The following is a 9410-nucleotide window of genomic DNA, read 5'->3' on the forward strand; positions in this document are numbered from 1 at the left end:
GAGACCATATGACCCAGATAATGCAAAAATTGAGTGGTCTGCCATCTAAGGCTGATATTGACTCTCTAAAAAATGTAAATGTGATCAAATCAGAGATTTCTGATTAAAAAAATACATTACTGAAATTGGCAATCCCATGGAAACATTGAAGGACACACAGGAACAACCCCTCAAAGAAATAGCATTTCATTATGAACATCACGATCTAATGATTAAAGAGCTCAATGCTAAAACTTTGATAACAGAGGTCGCAGAAATAACTTGAGACTACAAGGAATTCCTGAAACTATTGGTCCTGAGGAACTGGAAGAATATCTACAATCTGTATTCCGTCATCTAATGGATGCCTCGGACCCAGTAACACATATACAAATGGAAAGAGCTCACCGCGCTCTTAGAGCGAACCCTACAAGTCCATCACCACCAAGGGATGTGATTATAACATTTCTCAACTTTAAAGATAAAGACAACATTTGGCAACTCTTTTGGAACCCAGTCTACGCAATCCAATCTATTACAATTAAAAAGAACTACACCAGGACTGGGCGATGGTCCAGAACTTGAAGAAGAAATCCAAAGAACTACACAGCCAGTAAGATCTAAATTCTTCAGCTTCCACTTGATAGACTAAATTGTTGCAATCGGATCGAACCTTTGGCACTTGCCAAGTCACATTGTGTCAAGTATACATTGCTTCTATTTAGTTATGATGTACCTTTTTCATTATCAATACTTCAACTTTATATACTTAATATTAGTTTAAAAACACATGGATATTAAAAAATGTAGTTACTTAACTTTTTATATTTTCAATGTGTTTCTGATTATTAATACAGTGTTATGTGGTTTGATATTTTGGTTTACCTCACAATTGGTTAGCTAAGTTTTTTTGTTTACTTCCATTCGATTATTGTTGTAATAATAGGGTCGTCCCACAAATCTCTGGTACCCAAGCCCCCCTTTACTTTATTGATCTACTAGAAGTCATTCCTTACTCTTTATTTCAACACCTACAACTTCTATACTATTGTCCAAAGTAATAAGACATACCTCCCTGGTCAAACAGTCAACCTCTACCCTCTCCTCTACTCCAGGAATCTATAACAATTCCCCCCACATTATGACAAACCCAAAGAAAGACCTCATTAATATACTCTCAATAAACATAAAAGGCCTAAATTCCCCACTAAAAAGACACACAACCCCTACAAGATTTTAAAAAACAAACATAGTGATATTGTAATGGTACAAGAAATGCACTTTCAAAAAGGGAGGGAACCCCAAACATTTAAATTCAAATTTGATCAAAGCTATTATTTCTCCAAAACCAACGGAGTAGGGATTTGGATAAAAAATACTACTCCTTTTCAGGAAATAGCTACACACAAAGACAAAGATGGGAGAGTTCTAGCAGTTACAGGTAAATTATATGGGAAAATTGTAACTCTACTCTAGTATGTATATATGCCCTAAATACAAAGCAACATCTGTTTTTTTTTAAATGGTATTTAATAATCTTCTTGAGATTACAAAAGGATCTTTGCTAATATGAGACTTTAATGTACCTCTTAATCCTACAATAGATTGTTCTACACTATCCTCATCCATTCCGTCTTAACACCTAGCATTGATAAGGCAGAATATAAGAGATTTTGCTGTTCTTGATGTGGAGAGAGATAACTCAATTCTTTGACTGAAGATTGCACATTTTACTCTAACCGCATAGGTCCTATTCTAGGATAGATTGCCTATTATTGGATGTTACTTGTTTATCCTACATCATTGACAGTAAAATACATACTTGTGCCTGGTCGGATCATTTTATGGTGAGTTGCTTGTTAAGATGGCCTAATATACCTAACAGAAATCACACATTTTAATTAGATAGTTCTATGCTAGAAGATCTAATAGTAACTGAGAAATTAGAAAAATCCCTCACTGAATACTGTGAACATAATGTAAACCCAGAAATAGACAACAGAATCATATGGTTAGCACACAAAATTATTATACGAGGAGAATGTATTAGTCTCAAAGCAATGCTACTCAAACAATAGAGAGCTAAGTTGTCAGATACTTTAAATACAAAATTAATCCTTGAGACACAACACAAACAGAACACTTAAACTTGAATTTGACAAAAAAAGATAAAACCTGAATAGCCAATTAATATACAAATATAAACAAAAAGCATTATATCACAGACAAATATACTTTGATAGTAACAACAAAAGCAGTCGACTTTTAGAACGTAAGTTACGATGGCGCTCTAACAAAGCATTTATTATGACAACAATTCTTATGGGACTAAGTGTTATTCCACGCACATTATAGCTGAAGCTTTTAGAGACTTCTTCGAGAGCTCATTTAATCTGAAAGACCCCAAACTATGCCCTCAGACCAACCCAATAAATTACAAACAGATGTCTTAAAATATTTTGCTGACCTCCCGATCCCAACTAAATTGTCTGAACAACGAGCATTTAGACAGCCAAGTCCAAAATTAAGAGATCAACGGTCATTAAACACCTGCCTAATGGTAAAGCACCAGGCCCGGATGGTTTTTCTAACCTCTACTACAAGAAATTCCAAATTCTTTTAACCCCCATTTATGCACCCTATATAATAGATTAGGAAAAAACTATAATTTTCTTAAACAGTCCCTAGAGGCAACAATAGTTGTGCTCACTAAACCTGGATAAAGCCCCAATCAAGTAATAAATTACAGGCCTATATCTTTATTAAAAACAGATGTAAAAATATTCGCAAAGGTCCTGGTTAATAGATTCTGTTCCCTCTTACCTCGAATCATACATGGTGACCAAGTCAGATTTATAATGGGAAAGGAAGCTAAAGATAATACTGTGCAGACATTACACCTCATTCAACACGCTCTTCTGTAATTGAAAAGAGAGAGACCACAGAGTATTCCAGTGAAGTAAAATCAAGCCTTTATTTATGCATATTTAAAAACAGCAATAGCAGTTCATTGGAAGAACATCACAGCTTCATCCTCAGAGCTTGTCTGTCACAATAGCTGACGCGTTTAGGCTAAACATAGTTTAATTGATGGCAGACAAGCTGAGTGTTTTAAAACATGAAACACCACACGATTGGCTAAAATCAAATTGACATTGCGCGATACACTAATATAATATGTTCTTAAAGGGCCCATGCTTAGACTAATATGATCAACCAATTCCCTTTATAATTGGAAAGCTAGTGGGTGACCTTTCTAGGTGCAGAGCTATTACAGATTAAATATGTGTAAGATGTTCAATTCCTTACATCTAACTTTTAATATAGTTGCCCCCATTCCTTATTTTTATACATAATTAGCTCCAAGTGCTCCTATGACATTATTTACAGATCTATCCCATTTTGATTTTTAAGTACACCTAACCGTACTTTAATGTTATGCCAATATTTACCAGCATCTTATTATTTAATTCATTTTACGCATTTCATTTTACTCATTCTGCTTAATAGGGTTAAGAGCGTAGTGACTAGGATCTTAATGTAACAATAACATTTTATATATATATATATATATATATATATATATATATATATATATATATATATATATAGAGAGAGAGAGAGAGAGAGAGAGAGAGAGAGAGAGAGAGAGAGAGAGAACGAGAACTACACAATGAGTTATTTTCTCTATATTTTGTGCGTAGTGGAGGATTTAAAACTTACCCTTTACCTCCCCCTAATTTTGAATGTTGTTGTGTGTGTGTGACATGAAAGAACTAATCTAATTTTAAAAGGAGGAAAAGAAATACACTTTGATAGAACTGATTACCAGAAGTAAATATCTAATACTGCATTACACTAACAGCCTATTCTTGGACCAGACCTCTCCCAACACAAAACTTACTATTTTACTCTGACCACATAACACATATTATAATTAAAAGAGAGAAGCGCTCAACCTGGGAACAAACAGAAGCATGACTGTACTGTGTGTTCAGTCAAGCCCAAAATACCAGACAATCCCTCTCTGAACAAGGGAAACAGCAAAACCCCAGATGTACGTTTCGGCCTAGTGTGGGCTTTGTCAGTGAGATGCAGCCATATCCCTCTAGGCACACTGAGCAACGGGTCCACGTCTGGATTCCCGCATCACACATAGGGAGACTACCCTAAGAGTCATCATTTGCATAAATTAAAAGAGAGAAGCGCTCAATCTGGGAACGAACAGAAGCATAATAGCTTGTTCTGTGGCTAGTTACCACCCAAGAAGCAGCCTCTTTTTGCTCAACATGTGCCTTTCACAGAGAAGAACTTTCCTGTAGCATATCAGTCTGATCCTGACTTAACAGTACAGTCCAGCCCCGAAATATCAGGCAATCCCTCTCTAAACAAGGGAAACAGCAAAACCCCAGACGTACGTTTCAGCCTAGTGTGGGCCTCATCAGTGAGTTGTAGCCATATCCCTCTAGGCACACTGAGCAACGGGTCCACGTCTGGATTCCCGCATCACACTTAGGGAGACTACCCTAAGAATCATAATTTGCATAAATTAAAAGAGAGAAGTGCTCAACCTGGGAACGAACAGAAGTAGAATAGCTTGTTGTGTGGCTAGTTACGTGCTACACGCTTAAATTGTGATTTTGGCAAAGCCCTTTTTAAGTACAGAGGATGACAGCTTGTACTTTAAAGAATGGAATTCCTGTCTGTCTCCTTCTGGAATAATGTAGTTTGCAATCTGGACCCGGACTTGTATATACGTAAGTCCAGGAAATCAACCTGTTCAGATGTCAGTATGTCTTTGAAATCATCCTGTACCATTCTGCAATACGTGTTGATACTAGCATTTGTTGTTTTAGGATCAAAGTTGCTTTTCTTCTTGAATTTTTCAATGGTGTTGTTAGTATTACCAAAGTATTCTTTTAGCCGTAGCTTTCTATTAAATTTATACAGATCAACCTTAAGTGCAAATTCATCATTCAATTATTTATACATTTCCAAAGGTGCACAAGGACCCACATAGACCACCGGGTCGGCCTATTGTGTCTGCACGTGGATCAATACTACAGACACTAGCCACCTTTCTTGATGATCTACTACAACCTCTGGTCACACAAATGGACTCCTTTCTGTTGGATTCAATATAATTAGTCAAATTGTTACAATCTATGGATGATCTGAAGGGTGATGAGCTATTGGTCACTCTTGACGTTAATAGCTTGTATACTGTCATACCTCATACTGTGGGGATGGCTTCTATTGATGCAAGTCTGCTGATGTATCCCTATGTGGGACCACCACTTGATACCATCCTACAACTCCTGGAATACTGCTTGAAGTACAATTACTTCAAGTTTGAAAACAACTTCTATCTACAGGTGTCAGGCACAGTGATGGGGTCCAATGTGGCCCCATCCTATGCCAATCTATATATGGCACAATTTGCGACCCGAGGTACCAACTTATTCCAAGATCCTCAAGTAAAATTATTCCGAAGGTACATCGATGACCTCTTCACTATTTGGAGTGGCAAGGACAATGACCTGGAACAATGGTTTGGAGAGCTCAACATGACAAACAAGAATCTAAAATTCAAAATGACTTCCAATGATCAAATGGTTGATTTCCTGGACTTACGTATATACAAGTCCGGGTCCAGATTGCAAATTACATTATTCCAGAAGAAGACAGACAGGAATTCCATTCTTGAAAGTACAAGCTGTCATCCTCCGTACTTAAAAAGGGCTTTGCCAAAATTACAATTTAAGCATGTAGCACGTAACAACAGTGATAATAGTGTAAAGATTACACAGATTAATGAGATGAGAAACAAGTTTTTGAGTCGTGGATACAACTACAAGCAGTTGGGTGAATCGTATATGGAGTCCATGATGATGACACAGGAACAAGCACTGATGAAAAAGGAAACCACAAATACTGATAAAGAAAGATTGGTACTCACAACTACATTTACACCTGAAAAAATAAACCTACCTTTGGAAGATCATCTTTACTGATCCTACACTACCTTGTGGCAACATGGACATGCCTATGGTTGGATATAGGAGGGCGACCTCTTTGTGTGACATGTTGATGCGACCTGACAACAAACCTAGTTATACGACTAGGACTTGGTTACACACTACAAAAAATGGGTGCTTTCGGTGCAGTAGATGCCCTACTTGTAGTGGTATGACCCAGAGCAAATTTTTTCACACCCCTGGTCCAATAGAAATTTTGAGATAAAACACAGGATCACTTGTACAACCAAGTATGTGGTGTACATGCTCCATTGTCCTTGTGGCAAAATTTACGTGGGCAAGACCCAGGATGACGCACATACAAGGATGGCCAACCATAGGTCAGCCATTAGAGCAGCCATTAATATGGGTAAATCTGACCAACCTGTCGCCAGACATTTTTTGCAGGGACACCACACTATACCTGACCTAAGATTTATTATTATTGATCATATCCCCCCTCTACCGAGGGGTGGTAACAGAGGTAAATTACTACTCCAGAGGGAGAGCAAATGGATTTATAGGCTGGACACATTGGCGCCTAAAGGGCTCAATGTACACTTAGATATGCAATGTTTCATCTAATCTTTATATTTGACATCTTGTAAGTAGGGCCCCTTAGCTTCCAAATGAGACAGTCAGTATACCATGGGGTCAATATTTGTTATATTTCTTATTCTTGACCTACTGCAAGAATCTTTTACTCTAACAGTAGTCTAAAATATCATTGCTTGTTATTACCCAATTTGGTAGTAGATTAGTAGGATACCTTATTCTCTAGGTATACGTACCTGTACACTATAGGGTCATGCCTTTAGTATTTTATATTGATTTATAATACACTTAATAATAGATACTACATGTCAGCATAGGTTCCTAGTAGTAACCTGACTAACATCTGCTAATAACAATGCCATACTAGTTAATGACATATGTGTTATGTGGTCAGAGTAAAATAGTAAGATTCCGTGGTACAGTTTTGTGTTGGGAGAGGTCTGGTCCACGAATAGGCTGCTATCGTAATGCAGTATTAGATATTTACTTCTGGTTATTAGTTCTTTCAAAGTGTATTTCTTTTCCTCCTTTTAAAATTAGATTAGTTCTTTCATGTCAGTTTACACACTGCCTGAGTGCCGAGCCTTTTTAACTTTCAACTTTCTTTTCTTTTTGTACAGTCAGGGCTACCGTACGGTCTCATGCGTATGCTCAATTGCGTGATGGGGGCACTACAGTGTCCGGCTTCACTGGTGCAGGTAACACTTAAATGTCAGATTGCTTGTTTGTTTTTTGTAAGTCTGAGGACGGGGGAGACCCTGAAAATGTTCACTTAGTAAACTTTATGTTTCTACTGACAACAGAGAGTGACTCATTTCATTATTATATATAGGATTCGGTTTGAGTTCACCCCGGAGGTTGACTGAGGTTAAGTGAGTGCTGGATCCACATATATATATATATATATATATATATATATATATATATATATATATATAGAAAGAAATTGATCAAGGGAGCATGGACATTGGAACTTAGATCACAATGATATTAGGTGCAGTGCTAACGAGCCTTTATTTTTCAGCGCTCACTTAAAACAACACTGGTATTACAAGTTTTCTGAATGGCTGCATTAGCCTCAGAAAAGTGAGCATTGAGCAAAATTTAGCTCCACATCTCACCTCGATACCAGCGTTGCATAAGTCAGTAGTGAGCTGGCTAAACATGCTCGTGCACGATTTCCCCATAGGAAACAATGGGGCTGAGCCAGCTGAAAAAAAAACCTAACACCTGCAAAAAAGCAGCGTCCAGCCTCTAACGCAGCCCCATTTTTTCCTATGGGAAAATAAAAAATATGTCTACACCTAACACCCTAACATGAACCCCGAGTATAAACACCCCTAATCTTACACTTATTAACCCCTAATCTACCGCCCCGACATCGCAGACACCTACATTATACTATTAACCCCTAATCTGCCACTCCGGACACCGCCGCAACCTACATTATAGTTATTAACCCCTAATCTGCTGCCCCTAACATCGCCGAACCCTACATTATAGTATTAACCCCTAATCTGCCGCTCTGGACACAGCCGCAACCTACATTATATTTATTAACCCCTAATATGCTGCCCCCAACGTCGCCGCCACTATAATAAAGTTATTAACCCCTAAATCTAAATCTAACCCTAAACCTAACCCCCATAATTTAAATATAATTTAAATAAATCTAAATTAAATTACTAATATTAACTAAATTATTCCTATTTAAAACTACTTACCTATAAAATAAACCTTAATATAGCTGCAATATAACATATAATAGTTACATTGTAGCTATTTTTGGATTTATTTTTATTTTACAGGCAACTTTGTATTTATTTTAACTATTTAATAACTACCTAGCTAAAATAAACACAAATATACCTGTAAAATAAACCCTAACCTAAGTTACAATTACACCTAACACTACTCTATAATTAAATGAATTACCTAAACTACCTACAATTAAATACACATAAATTAAATAAACTAAATTACGGAGAAAAAAAAACTAAATTACAGAAAATAAGCCAATCAGCCAATAGGATTGACCTTGCATTGGAACAGCCAATAGAATGCGAACTCAATCCTATTGGCTGATTGGATCAGCCAATAGGATTGAACTTCAATTCTATTGGCTGATTGCATCAGCCAATAGGATTTTTCCTACTTTAATTCCGATTGGCTGATAGAATCCTATCAGCCAATCGGAATTCAAGGGACGCCATCCTGGATGACGTCACTTAAAGGAACCTTCATTCAGTCGTCGGCCGTGGACAGAAGAGGATGCTCCGCGTCGGATGTCTTCAAGATGGACCCGCTCCGCTCCAGAAGGATGAAGATAGATGATGCTGCCTGGATGAAGCCTTCTACCGTCTGGAGGACCTCTTCTGCCCCGATCGGATGAAGACTTCTGCCCCTCTGGAGGACCACTTGTGCCCGGCTGGGTGAAGACAGCTCAAGGTGGGGTGATCTTCAGGGGGTTAGTGTTAGGTTTTTTAAGGGGGGTTTGGGTGGGTTTTAGAGTAGGGTTGGGTGGTGGGTTGTAATGTTGGGGGGTATTGTATTTCTTTTTTTACAGGTAAAAGAGCTGATTACTTTGGGGCAATGCCTCGCAAAAGGCGCTTTTAAGGGCTATTTGTAATTTTTTTTTTATTTTGGGGGATTTTTTATTTTATTAGGGGGATTAGATTAGGTGTAATTAGTTTAAAAATTTGTAATTTCTTTTTTTTTCCGTAATTTAGTTTAATTTAATTGTATTTAATTGTAGGTAGTTTAGGTAATTCATTTAATTATAGAGTAGTGTTAGGTGTAATTGTAACTTAAGTTAGGGTTCATTTTACAGGTATATTTGTATTTCTTTTAGCTAGGTAG

This window comes from Bombina bombina, chromosome 2, assembly GCF_027579735.1.
Source record: "Bombina bombina isolate aBomBom1 chromosome 2, aBomBom1.pri, whole genome shotgun sequence".
Lineage (NCBI taxonomy): Eukaryota > Metazoa > Chordata > Amphibia > Anura > Bombinatoridae > Bombina > Bombina bombina.